This window comes from Lissotriton vulgaris, chromosome 2_2 (genome assembly GCF_964263255.1).
Source record: "Lissotriton vulgaris chromosome 2_2, aLisVul1.2, whole genome shotgun sequence".
Classification (NCBI taxonomy): domain Eukaryota; kingdom Metazoa; phylum Chordata; class Amphibia; order Caudata; family Salamandridae; genus Lissotriton; species Lissotriton vulgaris.
In genome coordinates this window covers 285,581,738-285,602,149 of record NC_141688.1, presented here as the reverse complement: position 1 = coordinate 285,602,149, position 20,412 = coordinate 285,581,738, and positions in this window count along the sequence as shown.

Sequence of the window (20,412 nt, the reverse complement as noted above, 5' to 3'; positions counted from 1 at the left end):
CACCTGTCTGCAGTCCACCTGTTGCTGCTCAGTGAGGCTGCCTGCCAAGGCTACTCCATCAACTGAACCATCATCAGGGTTCTGGGAAAGCAGGTCTGGGAGAGGGTCACTCTCTTCCTCCTGTTCCCCATCTGTGGCCATGAGGAGACTCATGTCCTCCCTGTCAACAAATGCTTTCAATCTGTTCACATGGAGCACCCTGTGGGGGCTCCTAGGGGTACCAAAGTCAACCAAGTAGGTGACTTCTCCCTTCTTTTCAATGATAGGGTAGGGTCCAGTCCATTTGTCCTGGAGAGCTGCTGGCCCCACTGGGTCCAACACCCACACCTTCTGTCCTGGCTGGAACTCAACCATAACAGCCTTTTGGTCATGCCAGGCTTTCTGTAATTCCTGACTTGCCTCAAGGTTTTTGGATGCTCTCTCCATGTATTCAGCCATCCTGGAGCGGAGACCAAGTACATAGTCCACAATGTCTAGTTTAGGCTTTTTGAGAGGTAACTCCCATCCTTCCTTCACCAAACTCAATGGACCTCTTACAGGGTGGCCAAACAAAAGTTCAAAAGGGCTGTAGCCAACCCCCTTCTGTGGGACCTCTCTGTAAGCAAAGAGCAAGCAGGGTAAAAGGATGTCCCATTTCCGCCTAAGCTTCTCTGGTAAACCTTTTATCATTCCCTTTAGGGTCTTGTTGAACCTTTCCACAAGCCCATTGCACTGTGGATGGTAGGGTGTGGTAAACTTATAGTTTACTCCACACTCTTTCCACATTGCTTTTAAGTATCCAGACATAAAGTTAGTACCTCTGTCTGAAAGAACCTCCTTTGGAAAGCCCACTCTTGAGAAAACTGCAATGAGGGCTTTTGCCACCACAGGAGCTGTGGTGGTCCTCAGGGGAATTGCCTCTGGGTACCTGGTGGCATGATCCACTACCACCAGTATAAATCTGTGCCCAGATGCTGTTTGAGGATCCATGGGACCCACAATGTCTATTCCAACTCTTTCAAAGGGTACCCCCACCACAGGTAGTGGTATCAGGGGGGCCTTTGTTGTGCCACCTGACTTACCACTGGCTTGGCAAGTGACACAGGAGCGACAAAACTCCTTGACATTTTCTGACATGTGAGGCCAGTGAAAGTGTGGAACAAGCCTGTCCCAAGTCTTATTCTGGCCTAAGTGTCCTGCAAGGGGAATATCATGGGCCAAGGTAAGAAGGAAGCCCCTAAACTTCAAAGGTATAACCAACCTCCTGGTGGTGCCAGGCTTGGGGTCTCTAGCCTCTGAATAAAGGAGCCCTTCATCCCAATACACCTTATGGGTACCTTGAGCATTCCCTGCAGCCTCAGCAGCAGCTTGCTGTCTGAGGGGTTCAAGTGAAGGGCAATCTAATTGGGCCTGCCCCAGGTCTGCCCTTGAGGGTCCCCCTGTCCCCAGAAACTCAACCTGATCAGGTTCAAGCTCCTCAGAGACAGTCTCCTCTTGGACTGCAGAATCAGTTTCCTGTGAAACCTGATCCTCAACCTGGGGCAAGTGGGAAGGCACAGCCTTAACCCTCTTGCTCCTTCTCTTGGGTTGTGGTTGGTCTATTGTTTCAAGATCCACCACTGGTTCAGGAAGGCACTTCTTAGCCTGAGACCTTGTCACTGCAAGGACATGAGCTGAAATCCCTAGCATTTCTGCATGAGTCCTGTACTCCACTTCTGACCAAACTGAGCTTTCAAGATCATTGCCTAACAGACAGTCTACTGGGAGGTCTGCACTCACAACAACTTTCTTTAGGCCATCTACCCCTCCCCAGGAGAAGTTCACAACAGCCACACTATGGGAAGTAGTGGAGTTGCTTGCATTGGTCACTAGGTAACTTTCACCTAGTACAATCTGTCCAGGGTCCACAAAGCCAGGTGTCACCATTGTGACACTGGCACAAGTGTCCCTGTAGGCCTGAGCCAGTTTCTCATTAATTAAGGGAGTCTGCCTATATTTGCCCAGGTTACTGGGGCTTACTGCAGTGGGCAAAGATAAGTCCACATCATATAGGAGAACTGCCTGTGTGGGGATTCTGACTAGGCCAGATTCCACCTCAGTACCCAGGGTCAACCCTACTAAACCCTTTGGCTGTGTACCACCACTGCTGACTGTACTAGGGGGTGCAGTTGCTTTAGGAGCTGCAGTGGTGGGGACTGGATTTTTCTTAGTGCATTCACTGCCCCAGTGTGAAACTGATTTGCAGGTATTACACCAAGGTTTCTTTGGGCCATCATTCTTCTTTTTCTTGTTTCCATTTTGGGAACCCCCCTCCTTATTGCTAGTTTGGGGGCCTGAAGACTTCTGGTCCTTTTCTTTATCTTTCTGATTCCCACCCTTCTGGTCTGTTTTCTTCTGGTCACCTTGGTTCTGGTTTTTCTGCTTAATCCTTGTTCTGACCCATTTGTCTGCCTTCTTTCCCAATTCTTGGGGAGAGGTCAAATCAGAGTCAACAAGGTATTGATGCAACAGCTGGTTCTGACAGTTATTAAGGATCTGTTCTCTCATCATAAGATTGTACAATCCTGTATAGTCTGAAACTTTACTTCCCTGCAGCCAACCCTCCAGAGCCTTAGTGGCACAATCTACAAAATCAGTCCAGTCCTGAGTCTGTGCTTTTTGGGTGTCTCTGAACAACAACCTGTATTGCTCAGTGGTTAGGCCAAACCCTTCAATAAGAGCACTCTTCAGAACAGAGTAGTTTTTGGCATCCTCAGGTCTAACAGTGAGGAGCCTGTCCCTCCCTTTCTCAGAAAAGGAGTACCATAAAATTGCTGCCCACTGATCCTCAGGGACCTGCTGTACCATGCAGGCCCTCTCAAGAGCAGTCATCCATTTGTGGATATCATCCCCTTCCTTGTAGGGGGGCACAATTTTTGTCAGGTTTCTATTGTCATAGGCCCTGTCTTTTTCTTTAGGAATTTTGCTGCCACCAGTGGCATCTAAGCCACTTATTTTTTTTTCCCTTGCCAAGGTAAGTTTAGCTTGTTCCAAGGTAAGCTTAGCTTGAGCCAGGGCTACCTCTTCCCTCTCTATCTGGAGTTGGACAGCCCTCATTCTGGCCCTATGCTCTTTTCTCTGGGAGGAAGTCATCCCTCTTTGAGATTCTCTTGAGGCACTAGAAAGGTGAGAGTCCCCTGATAGAGACCTCTCCCTCCTATTACCTGGGAGAATTTGGTTATGAGATCTGGGGTGGTGCTGGCCCCCCCCATTCCCATGTAGGTCCAAGTTGGCCTGGTTAAGGCTGGCAACCTGTACCTGGTTTCCCCTCTGATCCTGATCTTCAGGCTCTTCTAAATCAGAGCCTTCCTCTTCCTCTTCCTCCTCCACTACATCATCATCTGGAAGATCCTCATTCTCAGGGGAGTTTATCCCTTCACCTGATTCTAAGGGAGCCTGACTCACCTTATCTAGGTCATCCTTTTCTAGGAGAGCTATTAGGGAAGGAATGGTAGGGCCTCTGCCCTTTTTTAGCCCCCTGGCTGTGCACAAGGCACTCAGGTCTTTGTGGCTAAGGTTGTCATATCTGGATGTTGTCCCTATAGGATCAACTTCTACAGGAGCAGAGCCTGAGGCTCTATCTGCATCAGACATGACTGCTAGTGAGGTGTAAGTGGTGCACTTACCTACACTAAGTGGTTTCCTACTGTACCTTGCTAGTGAGTTGTAGTCAGGGTGTGCTAATCCCTTTAATCTACAACTACTAAGTTCAGTAGAACTTAATATGCTAAGCTTTTGATTTATATGTACCTAGAGGTACTTGATGTGATCTTTCAATTTGATAAAGATTGCAATGGTAAAACAAACAGCAAGCTCAAATCCGCACCGCTGCACACCAATGTGAGAAGTTGGCCTGATATGTAGTGTTTCCAATTCTGGAACCACTGGGTATCAGTCCAAACAAACCCCAAAGATGTCAGGTTGTAAGTCAACCTTGTAGACAAGCTATCCTAGTGGTAGCATGGACTAAGCAGCCTTAAAGGCTTAACTTAAGAGGTCGTGTTAAGCGAGCTGTTTTACCACATACAATCCTGTAATCAAATGAAAGGACACCACACAAGTATATATTGTAAAAATATATGTATTTATTTCTAAATTACTCCCCAGTACTCTTTATGAGGAAAGGGGCACAAGCGTTAAATCAAAAGCACTGTTAAACATATAAAGTTGGCACAATTATGGCTGAGGGCGGGGGGCCACTCAGACCATATACTAAAAAAATGGTATAAGTAACACTTATCGAACAATGGTTAGGCCTAGGGCCTAGAGATTCGCTGGGAGCAGTCAGGACAAGCAATGAAGAAGTCGGGAGTAGCCCACAGGAGACGGGTGCAGCACGGAAAGTGCGGCGCGCACCAATGTAATGTCAATGGTGCGTAAAAGTTAGTTAAAGTGAATTAAATGATACTTCCGCTGAACCTAGGAACACAAAACTTTAGACACAGACCCTAGAGGTGTGTACCAGTGTAAGGACACCGGCGTTGCAAAGTTACCTCACCCACAGGCCGTGGGTGCACAGGGTCGAAGTGGCGTCGGGTTCTGTCGCGCAGGTTCTTGGTGCTTGGAGCTGTTGCAGCTGCAGGCGCTGTGAAGCAGAAGTGTCCGGTGCGATCCAAGGGTGGATCGAAGTAGAAAAGTACCTGAAAGCAGAGGGGACAGAGTCTGGGTCACTCAGCAGTGACCAGGGTGGAACCAGGACGGAACCAGGCAATGTCGGGCGCAATCAGGCGGTTGTCGATAGGCTTCTCTCCGCTGTCACGTGGGCTCTGGGGCATCTGCGACGTCCAGGAGCGGGTCACGATCTGTCCCACGTAGGCTCTCGCCGTCAGCACCGTCGGCTTCAAGATTGCAGCAAACAGCACTTGGCAAAAGCAATCCACGCGGAACCGGGAGATTGCTTATCACTCGAACCAGGAGGGTCAGAGTGGGGGCTCCTTTTCACAGGAGCTGGTGCAGATCTGGAGCAACCAGAAAAGCGAGTCGTATTTCAAGTTTCGTCGGCACAGGGGCCACAAGCCAGCTGGCAAGTGACCGGGCCAACGCATCGAGACCACACAAGCAGAAGGGCCCCACGCAGCACTCGTCGAGTGTGGAGGGGTGAGCTTTGGTGCAAGTGGAGCTCGGGGCTGGGGCTTCTCAAACCCCGGTGTACAGCTTCGAGGGTCACTCGTGGGCTGCACGGTCAGCGTCTCGTGGCCTTTTCAAGATGGCGTGCCCCACGCTTCCGGTCGCCTCCACGGGTCTCAGCTCTGCAGGGACTGTGGATCGGGCAGGTAGAAGGCAGGCAAGCTTAATCTCGTCGATCTCTGTCGCTCGAGTTCCGGCGGGAACTGCAACAAAGCAAGGGTCGAGGGCTGGATGGTGCCTGTTTGCACAGGGTGGTCACTCCTTGACCACAAGGGAGATTCTTCAGTCTTCTCACGTCGTGTAGAAAGTCGAAGGGTCCAGATTTCGTTTCTTATGTTTCTTCAGGATGATCTGAAGTCCGTTGGGACTGCTCCCCCTCTTATTCGAATCTAGGGGGTTGGACATCCTGCTAGGTCCCCTCCTATGGGTGGGACCCAGGAAGGGGGTGGTTACACCCCTCTCCTTTGATCCTGGCCGCGCTGGGACAGGGGCTGGGAGGCCCCAGAACCGGTTTGGCCGGATCCTGCAAGGGGCAGCCTTGTGCTCCCCAGGCAGTGTCTGGTTTCTTTGAAACCTCCCTACTCCAATCCACTATCTCCTGTCTGGGGTGGTTTGACACCGCCCTGTGACAGGAAACTCTTTGTCCAGGCCTCCTCTGCCGGGTTTCGGTCAGCAGCAGGAGGCCAGACCCGTGTCTGTGGCAGGGGCATCCATTTTGTGGATCTGAGGCTCATTTTAAATCAACCGCGTTTCAGTAAAGTAACATGTCTTCTCCCTCTAGAAGGGTGGAATGCTACCCCCGTCGCCAGAACTGGCGAGGGGGTAGTATTCCAATTCGTATGACACCTTACACGACATGTTTTGATAAAGCCAAACCAAAGTTGCTATATAACCGCGAGGATTATAAGGCGCTTAAGAGTATATGGTATGGCATTATCCCGGATCAGCTTAGGGAGTTGTTCCCGACAGCTGCAGACAGGCTCAGCTCATGCCAGAGCTCCATCTCACATAAAACCACGCACTCTGCCTCCAGGATTGATGAGGCCTTCCATAGGAGTGGCTCACAGGTTATATATGTGTCCAGATATAGGTTTAGATATAGGTATACTATATCTAAGCAAGGGGTGATTACACCCACTTGCCCCAGCTGAGTGATCAGCCAGTTGTGTCAATTTAAGAACCAGCCAGGGGTGGCAAAAGCTATGCTTCAGCCCCTGGTAGGCCTTGGTGGCACCTATGCCCTGAGCACCTATAGTGCATGGTACAGGGGCTGACAAGGAGTCCATTTCCAATTGTGGTATGTACCTATAGCACATGTATCATAAATTTAGAGAGAGAACAGCAGGCTGGGGGTCTGATTAGCAGGCCCACAGCCTCAGTAAGTCGAAAACCAGTGAAGCAAAAAGCAAAAATTGGGGTGACCATAGGATAGCAGACCCTACTCTCCTACAAGTAATGTGGTGTCATTTGTCATGTGGTGTCTTGTGTCATGTGTCATGTGTTGTCTTGTGTCATGTCATCATGTGTCATGTGGTGTCATATGTTGTAATGTAATGTCATGTGTCATCATGTCATGTGCCTGCATGTGTCATATGGTGTCATGTGTGTGAGAAGTTGGCCTGATATGTAGTGTTTCCAATTCTGGAACCACTGGGTATCAGTCCAAACAAGCCCCAAAGATGTCTGGTTGTAAGTCAACCTTGTTAGACAAGCTATCCTAGAGGTAGCATGGACTAAGCAGCCTTAAAGGCTTAACTTAAGAGGTCGTGTTAAGCGAGCTGTTTTACCACATACAATCCTGTAATCAAATGAAAGGACACCACACAAGTATATATTATAAAAATATATGTATTTATTTCTAAATTACTCCCCAGTACTCTTTATGAGGAAAGGGGCACAAGCGTTAAATCAAAAGCACAGTATAACATACAAAGTTGCACAATTTTGGATAAGGGCCGGTGGCCACTTAAACCATATACTAAAAAAGTGGTATAAGAGATACCAATCGAACAGTGGTTAGGCCTAGGGCCTAGAGATTCGCTGGGAGCAGTCAGGACTAGCAATGCTGAAGTCGGGAGTAGCCCACAGGAGACGGGTGCAGTACGGAAAGTGCGGCTCGCACCAATGCAATGTCAATGTTGCGTAAAAGTTAGATAAAGTGAATTAAAAGATACTTCCGCTGAACCTAGAGGAACAAAACTTTAGACACAGACCCTAGAGGTGTGTACGAGTGTGGGAACACCGGCGTTGCAATGTTACCTCACCCACAGGCCGTGGGTGAACAGGGTCGAAGTGGCGTCGGGTTTTGACACGCAGGCTCTTGGTGCTTGAAGCTGTTGCAGCTGCAGGCGATGTGAAGCAGAAGTGTCCGGTGCGATCCAAGGGTGGATCGAAGTAGAAAAGTACCTGAAAGCAGAGGGGACAGAGTCTGGGTCACTCAGCTGTGACCAGGGTGGAACTAGGACGGAACCAGGCAATGTCGGGCGCAATCAGGTGGTTGTCGATAGGCTTCTCTCCACTGTCACGTGGGCTCTGGGGCATCTGCGACGTCCAGGAGCAGGTCACAATCTGTCCCACGTAGGCTCTCGCCGTCAGCACCGTTGGCTTCAAGATTGCAGCAAACAGCACTTGGCAAAAGCAATCCATGCGGAACCGGGAGATTGCTTATCACTCAAACCAGGAGGGTCAGAGTGGGGGCTCCTTTTCACAGGAGTTGGTGCAGATCTGGAGCAACCAGAAAAGCAAGTCGTATTTGAAGTTTCGTTGGCACAGGGGCCACAAGCCAGCTGGCAAGTGACCGGGCCAACGCGTCGAGCCGCCACAAGCAGAAGGGCCCCACGCAGCACTCGTCGAGTGTGGAGGGGGTAGCTTTGGTGCAAGTGTAGCACGGGGTAGGGGCTTCTCAAACCCCGGTGCACAGCTTCGAGGATCACTCGTGGGCTGCACGGTCAGCGTCTTGTGGCCTTTTCAAGATGGCGTGCCCCACGCTTCTGGTCGCCTCCACTGGTCTCAGCTCTGCAGGGACTGTGGATCGGGCAGGGAAAAGGCAGGCAAGCTTGATCTCGTCGATCTCTGTTGCTCGAGTTCCGGCGGGAACTGCAACAAAGCAAGGGTCGAGGGCTGGATGTTGCCTGTTTGCACAGGGTGGTCACTCCTTGACCACAAGGGAGATTCTTCAGTCTTCTGCGTTGAGTAGAAAGTCGAAGGATCCAGAATTCGTTTCTTATGTTTCTTCAGGATGATCTGAGCTGCATTGGCACTGCTCCCACTCTTATTCGAATCTGGTGGGCTGGACATCCTGCTAGGTCCCCTCCTATGGGTGGGACCCAGGAAGGGGGTGGTTACACCCCTTTTCTTTGATCCAGGCCGCGCTGGGACGGGGGCTGGAAGGCCCCAGAACCGGTTTGGCCGGATTATGCAAGGGGCAGCCTTGTGCTCCCCAGGCAGTGTCTGGTTTCTTTGAAACCTCCCTACTCCAATCCACTATCTCCTGTCTGGGGTGGTTTGACACCGCCCTGCGACAGGAAACCCTTTGTCCAGGCCACCATATGCTGAGTTTCGGTCAGCAGCAGGAGGCCAGACCCGTGTCTGTGGCAGGGGCATCCATTTTGTGGATCTGAGGCTCATTTTAAATCAACCGCGTTTCAGTAAAGTAACATGTCTTATCCCTCTAGAAGGGTGGAATGCTACCCCCGTTGCCAGAACTGGCGAGGGGGTAGTATTCCAATTCGTATGACACCTTACACGACATGTTTTGATAAAGCCAAACCAAAGTTGCTATATAACCGCGAGGATTATAAGGCGCTTAAGAGTATATGGTATGGCATTATCCCGGATCAGCTTAGGGAGTTGTTCCCGACAGCTGCAGACAGGCTCAGCTCATGCCAGAGCTCCATCTCACATAAAACCACGCACTCTGCCTCCAGGATTGATGAGGCCTTCCATAGGAGTGGCTCACAGGCTATATATGTGTCCAGATATAGGTTTAGATATAGGTATACTATATCTAAGCAAGGGGTGATTACACCCACTTGCCCCAGCTGAGTGATCAGCCAGTTGTGTCAATTTAAGAACCAGCCAGTGGTGGCAAAAGCTATGCTTCAGCCCCTGGTAGGCCTTGGTGGCACCTATGCCCTGAGCACCTATAGTGCATGGTACAGGGGCTGACAAGGAGTCCATTTCCAATTGTGGTATGTACCTATAGCACATGTATTATAAATTTAGAGAGAGAACATCAGGCTGGGGGTCTGATTAGCAGGCCCACAGCCTCAGTAAGTCGAAAACCAGTGAAGCAAAAAGCAAAAATTGGGGTGACCATAGTGTGAGAAGTTGGCCTGATATGTAGTGTTTCCAATTCTGGAACCACTGGGTATCAGTCCAAACAAACCCCAAAGATGTCTGGTTGTAAGTCAACCTTGTTAGACAAGCTATCCTAGTGGTAGCATGGACTAAGCAGCCTAAAGGCTAAACTTAAGAGGTCGTGTTAAGCGAGCTGTTTTACCACATACAATCCTGTAATCAAATGAAAGGACACCACACAAGTATATATTGTAAAAATATATGTATTTATTTCTAAATTACTCCCCAGTACTCTTTATGAGGAAAGGGGCACAAGCGTTAAATCAAAAGCACTGTTAAACATATAAAGTTGGCACAATTATGGCTGAGGGCGGGGGGGCCACTCAGACCATATATAAAAAAAGTGGTATAAGGAACACTTTACGAACAATGGTTAGGCCTAGGGCCTAGAGATTCGCTGGGAGCAGTCAGGACAAGCAATGAAGAAGTCGGGAGTAGCCCACAGGATACGGGTGCAGCACGGAAAGTGCGGCGCGCACCAATGTAAAGTCAATGGTGCGTAAAAGTTAGTTAAAGTGAATTAAATGATACCTCCGCTGAACCTAGGAACACAAAACTTTAGACACAGACCCTAGAGGTGTGTACCAGTGTAAGGACACCGGCGTTGCAAAGTTACCTCACCCACAGGCCGTGGGTGCAGAGGGTCGAAGTGGCGTCGGGTTCTGTCACGCAGGTTCTTGGTGCTTGGAGCTGTTGCAGCTGCAGGCGCTGTGAAGCAGAAGTGTCCGGTGCGATCCAAGGGTGGATCGATGTAGAAAAGTACCTGAAAGCAGAGGGGACAGAGTCTGGGTCACTCAGCAGTGACCAGGGTGGAACCAGGACGGAACCAGGCAATGTCGGGCGCAATCAGGCGGTTGTCGATAGGCTTCTCTCCGCTGTCACGTGGGCTCTGGGGCATCTGCGACGTCCAGGAGCAGGTCACGATCTGTCCCACGTAGGCTCTCGCCGTCAGCACCGTCGGCTTTAAGATTGCAGCAAACAGCACTTGGCAAAAGCAATCCACGCAGAACCGGGAGATTGCTTATCACTCGAACCAGGAGGGTCAGAGTGGGTGCTCCTTTTCACAGGAGCTGGTGCAGATCTGGAGCAACCAGAAAAGCAAGTCGGATTTCAAGTTTCGTCGGCACAGGGGCCACAAGCCAGCTGGCAAGTGACCGGGCCAACGCGTCGAGCACACACAGGCAGAAGGGCCCCACGCAGCACTCGTCGAGTGTGGAGGGGTGAGCTTTGGTGCAAGTGGAGCTCGGGGCTGGGGCTTCTCAAACCCCGGTGTACAGCTTCGAGGGTCACTCGTGGGCTGCACAGTCAGCGTCTCGTGGCCTTTTCAAGATGGCGTGCCCCACGCTTCCGGTCGCCTCCACGGGTCTCAGCTCTGCAGGGACTGTGGATCGGGCAGGTAGAAGGCAGGCAAGCTTGATCTCGTCGATCTCTGTCGCTCGAGTTCCGGCGGGAACTGCAACAAAGCAAGGGTCGAGGGCTGGATGGTGCCTGTTTGCACAGGGTGGTCACTCCTTGACCACAAGGGAGATTCTTCAGTCTTCTCACGTCGTGTAGAAAGTCGAAGGGTCCAGATTTCGTTTCTTATGTTTCTTCAGGATGATCTCAGGTCCGTTGGGACTGCTCCCCCTCTTATTCGAATCTAGGGGGTTGGACATCCTGCTAGGTCCCCTCCTATGGGTGGGACCCAGGAAGGGGGTGGTTACACCCCTCTCCTTTGATCCTGGCCGCGCTGGGACAGGGGCTGGGAGGCCCCAGAACCGGTTTGGCCGGATCCTGCAAGGGGCAGCCTTGTGCTCCCCAGGCAGTGTCTGGTTTCTTTGAAACCTCCCTACTCCAATCCACTATCTCCTGTCTGGGGTGGTTTGACACCGCCCTGTGACAGGAAACTCTTTGTCCAGGCCTCCTCTGCCGGGTTTCGGTCAGCAGCAGGAGGCCAGACCCGTGTCTGTGGCAGGGGCATCCATTTTGTGGATCTGAGGCTCATTTTAAATCAACCGCGTTTCAGCAAAGTAACATGTCTTCTCCCTCTAGAAGGGTGGAATGCTACCCCCGTCGCCAGAACTGGCGAGGGGGTAGTATTCCAATTCGTATGACACCTTACACGACATGTTTTGATAAAGCCAAACCAAAGTTGCTATATAACCGCGAGGATTATAAGGCGCTTAAGAGTATATGGTCTGGCAGTATCCCGGATCAGCTTAGGGAGTTGTTCCCGACAGCTGCAGACAGGCTCAGCTCATGCCAGAGCTCCATCTCACATAAAACCACGCACTCTGCCTCCAGGATTGATGAGGCCTTCCATAGGAGTGGCTCACAGGTTATATATGGGTCCAGATATAGGTTTAGATATAGGTATACTATATCTAAGCAAGGGGTGATTACACCCACTTGCCCCAGCTGAGTGATCAGCCAGTTGTGTCAATTTAGATAGCCAGCCAGGGGTGGCAAAAGATATGCTGCAGCCCCTGGTAGGCCTTGGATGCACCTATGCCCTGGGCACCTATAGTGCACTGTACAGGGGCTGATAAGGTGACCCAAGCCAATCTAGTTATGCACCTAGGGTACATGGAATCCATTTTACAGAGAGAGCAGACAGCCTGGGGCCCTGATTAGCAGGGACCCAGGCCAACTAAGTCGAAAACCAGCTAAACACAGGGCAAAAAATCTGGGGTAACCATAGTCAGGTAGCCACCTTCCTACATAACCCCCCCCCCAAACGAAAGGAGATAAGGCTATCCTTGGCCAGGTAAGCCTTTATTGCCTGAGTGGCCATATAAGGAAGTACCTGCACTAGCATGGGTACCCCCTGTCTCATGGTCCACTAAGCAGTCCCTCACCCTAGGGGTATTAGAGGGTCTCCACCATAGGGAATCACTACCTTGGGTGTGTTTATGCAAAGTTAAAGGCTGGTGTGGATATGGAGTATTGAAGTGAGGCTCCACTATTTTTGGGCTCAACTTCCTCCAATTATCTTCCACCATGTATGCCTTTCTTTCTTCAACTGAGTTGCACTGAGCTCTCAGGGTCAACCTCTGGCTACCTAAAGCTGGAGGCTGGGTCCCTCTGTTTGGCTTGCTGGAGGGACAGTTCAGGTTTGGGCCCTTTGGGTCCCAGGTTTGGCTGTGCCCAACAGAATCCATCTGTGGGAGGTCCCTAACTATTTTTAAGGGGGCTCCCTCAGGAGTTTTTAAAGTTTTCACCTTACTAGGCCTACTAGTTTTGGTGCCCCTAATCTGTTGATGGGGGTGCTTTATTTGACAGGGGGCCCTCTGGGTCTCACTGTCCTTCTTGTCCTCTGCAGCCCTGGGCTGACTAAGGCAAGGTAGAGAGGGGCAGGTTACCTGCTCCAGACTGGATCCCACCTGAGAAGGGTCCACTGCCATCAGAGGCTCTGTCAGGCCAGGCCTAACAACCTCTGGGGCAGTTCCTTCATCAGGGGTAAGATCAGTTCCCTGAGGAGGCTGATCCTGTCCTACTGTCTGGTGAGGGGGAGATTTCTCTTCCTCCTCCATGCTCTCAGTTTGGGTGGAGTGACCCATCATTTCAGGCTTCACAACACACATATCTGTTTGAGTTTGGGCTGTGGCCATCACAGCCCCACCAACCTTTTCAGGTGGAGACTCAGTTTGGGTTTCTGCTGTTATCATAACAGCTTTGCTATTCTGTCTTGGAAGAGCTTCTGGTAAAGATGGGGCAGAGAGTTGCTCAGCCCTACCAACCTTTTCAGGAAGGACATCTTGAATTGGGGCTATAGCTAGTACAGCCCCACTAACCTTTCCATTGGAATTTACCATTCTAGAATGGATTTCCTGTTCAACCTCAGCCCAGGCTGAGATTTCCAAATCATTACCCAGTAGACAGTCTACAGGCAAGTTTGGTGACACTGCCACTCTCTTTGGGCCAGTGACACCTCCCCAGCTGAGACTTACTACTGCCATGGGATGATTTGTTTGGATGCCATCAATGTTTGTTACCTGGTATGTGGCACCTGGTAAAAGTTGTTTAGAGGGGACCATACAGTCAGCCACCATGGTGATGCTAGCCCCTGTGTCTCTAAAAGCTTCAACTTTCAAACCATTGATGATGGGTTCTTGCCTATATTTGCTCAAGGTATTTGGGCAAACAGAGAAGTTGGCAAACCCCATGCCAGTCTCATGAACAAGATTATTTGGGGATGGGGACCTGGATAGGCCAGGGTCCCCTTGGGCTCCAAAAGTAAACCCACCCAGATTCCTGGGTGTGCTCCCACTTCCTGGGGGATTACTGCTGACAGTAACAGGAGGTGTTGGAGCTGGCTTTGGAGGTATGTTTTCTTTATTGCCATTCTTGGGACAACAGCTGTCTGTTTTGTAATGCCCAACCTGTTTACAGGCATGGCAATAAGGCTTTTTCTCTGCTGAAGAAGTGTCTTGGGACCCACCCCCCTTCTTGGAGTTTTGGGGCCCTGGGGAAGTGTTTTCTTTACCTTTATCCCCACCCTTATCTTGAGGCTTGGTAGACTCCTTCTTCTGGTTATTGTCCTGATTCTTAGGCCTAATCCTGGTTCTGACCCACTTATCTGCCCTCTTTCCCAATTCTTGGGGAGAGGTCAAATCTGAGTCCACCAGGTGCTGGTGTAAGAGCTGGTTCTGACAATTACTAAGGATCTGCTCCCTCATAATCAAATTATACAATCCTGTGAAGTCATGTACTTTGCTGCCATTCAGCCAACCCTCCAGAGCCTTAGTTGCACAATCAACAAAATCAGTCCAGTCCTGAGTCTGTGTCTTCTGGGTATCTCTGAACTTTAACCTGTACTGTTCAGTGGTTAAGCCAAACCCATCTATCAGAACACTCTTCAGGACTTTGTAATTGCTGGCATCCTCATGTCTGACAGTGAGGAGCCTATCTCTCCCTTTCTCTGAAAAGGAGTACCATAAGATTGCTGCCCACTGTTCCTCAGGAACCTGCTGTACCATGCAGGCTCTCTCCAGAGCAGTCATCCATTTGTGGATGTCATCCCCTTCCTGATAGGGGGGCACAATCTTTGTCAGGTTTCTACTATCATAGGACCTGGGTTTTTCTTTAGGAATTTTGCTGCCACCAGTGGCATCTAAGCCACTTATTTTTTTCTCCCTTGCCAAGGTAAGTTTAGCTTGTTCCAAGGTAAGCTTAGCTTGAGCCAGGGCTACCTCTTCCCTCTCTATCTGGAGTTGGACAGCCCTCATTCTGGCCCTATGCTCTTTTCTCTGGGAGGAAGTCATCCCTCTTTGAGATTCTCTTGAGGCACTAGAAAGGTGAGAGTCCCCTGATAGAGACCTCTCCCTCCTATTACCTGGGAGAATTTGGTTATGAGATCTGGGGTGGTGCTGGCCCCCCCCATTCCCATGTAGGTCCAAGTTGGCCTGGTTAAGGCTGGCAACCTGTACCTGGTTTCCCCTCTGATCCTGATCTTCAGGCTCTTCTAAATCAGAGCCTTCCTCTTCCTCTTCCTCCTCCTCTTCTTCTTCTGGAAGATTCTCATTCTCAGGGGAGTTGTTCCCTTCACCTGAATCTAAGGGAGCCTGACTCACCTTATCTAGATCATCCTTTTCTAGGAGAGCTATTAGGGAAGGAATGGTAGGGCCTCTGCCCTTTTTTAGCCCCCTGGCTGTGCACAAGGCACTCAGGTCTTTGTGGCTAAGGTTGTCATATCTGGATGTTGTCCCTATAGGATCAACTTCTACAGGAGCAGAGCCTGAGGCTCTATCTGCATCAGACATGACTGCTAGTGAGGTGTAAGTGGTGCACTTACCTACACTAAGTGGTTTCCTACTGTACCTTGCTAGTGAGTTGTAGTCAGGGTGTGCTACTCCCTTTAATCTACAACTACTAAGTTCAGTAGAACTTAATATGCTAAGCTTTTGATTTATATGTACCTAGAGGTACTTGATGTGATCTTTCAATTTGATAAAGATTGCAATGGTAAAACAAACAGCAAGCTCAAATCCGCACCGCTGCACACCAATGTGAGAAGTTGGCCTGATATGTAGTGTTTCCAATTCTGGAACCACTGGGTATCAGTCCAAACAAACCCCAAAGATGTCTGGTTGTAAGTCAACCTTGTTAGACAAGCTATCCTAGTGGTAGCATGGACTAAGCAGCCTAAAGGCTAAACTTAAGAGGTCGTGTTAAGCGAGCTGTTTTACCACATACAATCCTGTAATCAAATGAAAGGACACCACACAAGTATATATTGTAAAAATATATGTATTTATTTCTAAATTACTCCCCAGTACTCTTTATGAGGAAAGGGGCACAAGCGTTAAATCAAAAGCACTGTTAAACATATAAAGTTGGCACAATTATGGCTGAGGGCGGGGGGGCCACTCAGACCATATATAAAAAAAGTGGTATAAGGAACACTTTACGAACAATGGTTAGGCCTAGGGCCTAGAGATTCGCTGGGAGCAGTCAGGACAAGCAATGAAGAAGTCGGGAGTAGCCCACAGGATACGGGTGCAGCACGGAAAGTGCGGCGCGCACCAATGTAAAGTCAATGGTGCGTAAAAGTTAGTTAAAGTGAATTAAATGATACTTCCGCTGAACCTAGGAACACAAAACTTTAGACACAGACCCTAGAGGTGTGTACCAGTGTAAGGACACCGGCGTTGCAAAGTTACCTCACCCACAGGCCGTGGGTGCAGAGGGTCGAAGTGGCGTCGGGTTCTGTCACGCAGGTTCTTGGTGCTTGGAGCTGTTGCAGCTGCAGGCGCTGTGAAGCAGAAGTGTCCGGTGCGATCCAAGGGTGGATCGATGTAGAAAAGTACCTGAAAGCAGAGGGGACAGAGTCTGGGTCACTCAGCAGTGACCAGGGTGGAACCAGGACGGAACCAGGCAATGTCGGGCGCAATCAGGCGGTTGTCGATAGGCTTCTCTCCGCTGTCACGTGGGCTCTGGGGCATCTGCGACGTCCAGGAGCAGGTCACGATCTGTCCCACGTAGGCTCTCGCCGTCAGCACCGTCGGCTTTAAGATTGCAGCAAACAGCACTTGGCAAAAGCAATCCACGCAGAACCGGGAGATTGCTTATCACTCGAACCAGGAGGGTCAGAGTGGGTGCTCCTTTTCACAGGAGCTGGTGCAGATCTGGAGCAACCAGAAAAGCAAGTCGGATTTCAAGTTTCGTCGGCACAGGGGCCACAAGCCAGCTGGCAAGTGACCGGGCCAACGCGTCGAGCACACACAGGCAGAAGGGCCCCACGCAGCACTCGTCGAGTGTGGAGGGGTGAGCTTTGGTGCAAGTGGAGCTCGGGGCTGGGGCTTCTCAAACCCCGGTGTACAGCTTCGAGGGTCACTCGTGGGCTGCACGGTCAGCGTCTCGTGGCCTTTTCAAGATGGCGTGCCCCACGCTTCCGGTCGCCTCCACGGGTCTCAGCTCTGCAGGGACTGTGGATCGGGCAGGTAGAAGGCAGGCAAGCTTGATCTCGTCGATCTCTGTCGCTCGAGTTCCGGCGGGAACTGCAACAAAGCAAGGGTCGAGGGCTGGATGGTGCCTGTTTGCACAGGGTGGTCACTCCTTGACCACAAGGGAGATTCTTCAGTCTTCTCACGTCGTGTAGAAAGTCGAAGGGTCCAGATTTCGTTTCTTATGTTTCTTCAGGATGATCTCAGGTCCGTTGGGACTGCTCCCCCTCTTATTCGAATCTAGGGGGTTGGACATCCTGCTAGGTCCCCTCCTATGGGTGGGACCCAGGAAGGGGGTGGTTACACCCCTCTCCTTTGATCCTGGCCGCGCTGGGACAGGGGCTGGGAGGCCCCAGAACCGGTTTGGCCGGATCCTGCAAGGGGCAGCCTTGTGCTCCCCAGGCAGTGTCTGGTTTCTTTGAAACCTCCCTACTCCAATCCACTATCTCCTGTCTGGGGTGGTTTGACACCGCCCTGTGACAGGAAACTCTTTGTCCAGGCCTCCTCTGCCGGGTTTCGGTCAGCAGCAGGAGGCCAGACCCGTGTCTGTGGCAGGGGCATCCATTTTGTGGATCTGAGGCTCATTTTAAATCAACCGCGTTTCAGCAAAGTAACATGTCTTCTCCCTCTAGAAGGGTGGAATGCTACCCCCGTCGCCAGAACTGGCGAGGGGGTAGTATTCCAATTCGTATGACACCTTACACGACATGTTTTGATAAAGCCAAACCAAAGTTGCTATATAACCGCGAGGATTATAAGGCGCTTAAGAGTATATGGTCTGGCAGTATCCCGGATCAGCTTAGGGAGTTGTTCCCGACAGCTGCAGACAGGCTCAGCTCATGCCAGAGCTCCATCTCACATAAAACCACGCACTCTGCCTCCAGGATTGATGAGGCCTTCCATAGGAGTGGCTCACAGGTTATATATGGGTCCAGATATAGGTTTAGATATAGGTATACTATATCTAAGCAAGGGGTGATTACACCCACTTGCCCCAGCTGAGTGATCAGCCAGTTGTGTCAATTTAGATAGCCAGCCAGGGGTGGCAAAAGATATGCTGCAGCCCCTGGTAGGCCTTGGATGCACCTATGCCCTGGGCACCTATAGTGCACTGTACAGGGGCTGATAAGGTGACCCAAGCCAATCTAGTTATGCACCTAGGGTACATGGAATCCATTTTACAGAGAGAGCAGACAGCCTGGGGCCCTGATTAGCAGGGACCCAGGCCAACTAAGTCGAAAACCAGCTAAACACAGGGCAAAAAATCTGGGGTAACCATAGTCAGGTAGCCACCTTCCTACACATAGGATAGCAGACCCTACTCTCCTACAATGTGCCATCATGTGTCATGTAATGTGTTGTCATGGTGTCATGTGGTGTCATGTGTCAATTGGTGGTATGTGGTGTCATGTGTCAATTGGTGTCATATGGTGTCATGTGTTGTCATGTGTCATCATGTGTCATGTGTTGTCATGTGTTAGCATTTCTTGTCATGTCATGTGGTGTCATGTGTTGTCATGTTGTGTCATGTAGTGTCATGTGTCAATTGGTGTCATGTGGTGTCATGTTGTGGCATGTGTCAATTGGTGTTATGTGTCATGTGTTGTCATGTGGCATCATATGTCATCATATTTCATGTGTTGTCATCTGTTGTCATGTGGTGTCATGTGTCATTAGGTGTTGTGTCATGTGGTGTCATGTTTCATGTAGTGTCATATGATGTCATGAATTGTTGTGTGTCATGTTGTGTCATGTGGTGTCATGTGTCATGTGGTGTCATGTGTCATGTGGTGTCATGTGTCATCATGTGTCGTATGTCATGTGGTGTTATGTGTTGTCATGTGGTGCAATGTGTCATTATGTGTCATGTGGTGTTATGTGTCATGTGGTGTCATGTGTCATGTGGTGTTGTGTGTCATGTGTCATGTGGTGTCATGTTTTGTCATGTGCCTTCATGTGTCATGTGGTGTCATGTGCCATGTGTCATCATGTGGCATATGTCATCATGTGTTGTCATGTAGTGTTATGTGGTGTCATGTATCATCATGTGTCATGTGGTGTCATGTGGTATCATGTGTTGTCATGTGGTGTCATGTGTCAATTGGTGTCATGTGGTGTCATGTGTCATATGGTGTCATGCGGTGTCATGTGGTGTCATGTGCCATCATGTGTAATGTGTTGTCATGTGATTTCATGTCATAATGTGGTGTCATGTATCGGAATGTGGTGTCATTCTCATCATGTGTCGTCATGTGGTGTCCTGTGTCATGTGGTGTCATGTGTCAATTGGTGTCATGTGATGTCATGTTTAATGTGTTGTCATGTGGTGTCAAGTGTCATGAGTCATGTGGTGTCATTTGTCATGTGGTGTCTTATGTCATGTGGTGTCATGTGCCATCATCTGTCATGTAGTGTCACGTGGTGTCACGTGGTGTCATGTGTCATATGGTGTCGTGTGCCATGTGTCATCATGTGTTGTCATGTGTCGTCATGTGTTGTCATGTCTTGTCATGTGTAATGTGGTGTCATGTGCCATGTGTCATCATGTGTCGTCATGTGTTGTCATGTGCCATGTGGTGTCATGTGATGTCATGTGTCGTCATGTGTCATCATGTGTCATGTGGGGTCATGTGGTGTCATGTGTTGTCATGTATCATCATGTGTCATGTGTTGTCATGTGGTGTCATGTGTCATGTGGTGTTGTGTGCCCTGTGTCATCATGTGTCATGTGTCATCATGTGTCATGTGTTATGTGCCTTCATGTGTCATGTTGTGTCATGTGGTGTCATGTGATGTCATGTGCCATGTTTCATCATGTGTCATGTGGTGTTGTGTGCCATGTGTCATTATGTGCCATGTGTCATCATGTGTCATGTGTTGTCATGTCCCTTCATGTGTCATGTGGTCATGTGGTGTCATGTGCCATCAAGTGGCATATGTCATCATGTGTCATCATGTGTCGTCATGTGTAGTCATGTGTCATGTGGTGTCATATGTCATGTGGTGTTATGTGTTGTCATGTGGTGTCATGTGTCATCATGTGTCATGTGGTGTTGTGTGTCATGTGGTGTCATGTGTCATGTGTCATCATGTGTCATGTGGTTTCATGTTTTGTCATGTGCCTTCATATGGCATGTGGTGTCATGTGCCATGTGGCATATGTCATCATGTGTCATCATGTGTTGTCATGTGTTGTCATGTATCATCATGTGTCATGTGGTGTCATGTGGTGTCATGTGGTATCATGTGTTGTCATGTGGTGTCATGTGTCAATTGGTGTCATGTGGTGTCATGTGTCATATGGTGTCATGTGGTGTCATGTGTTGTCATGTGAAGCGCTGCATAGCGCCGGCTGCAACGACCGCTGCAAACGCCATTCAGGCGAGTCCCTGGGCCACGCCCACATCGCAGGCCACGCCCCCTCCGCCAGGCAGCCAATAAATACGCGCCTCTGAGAGCGCCGCCTTTGAGAACTGAAGGACTC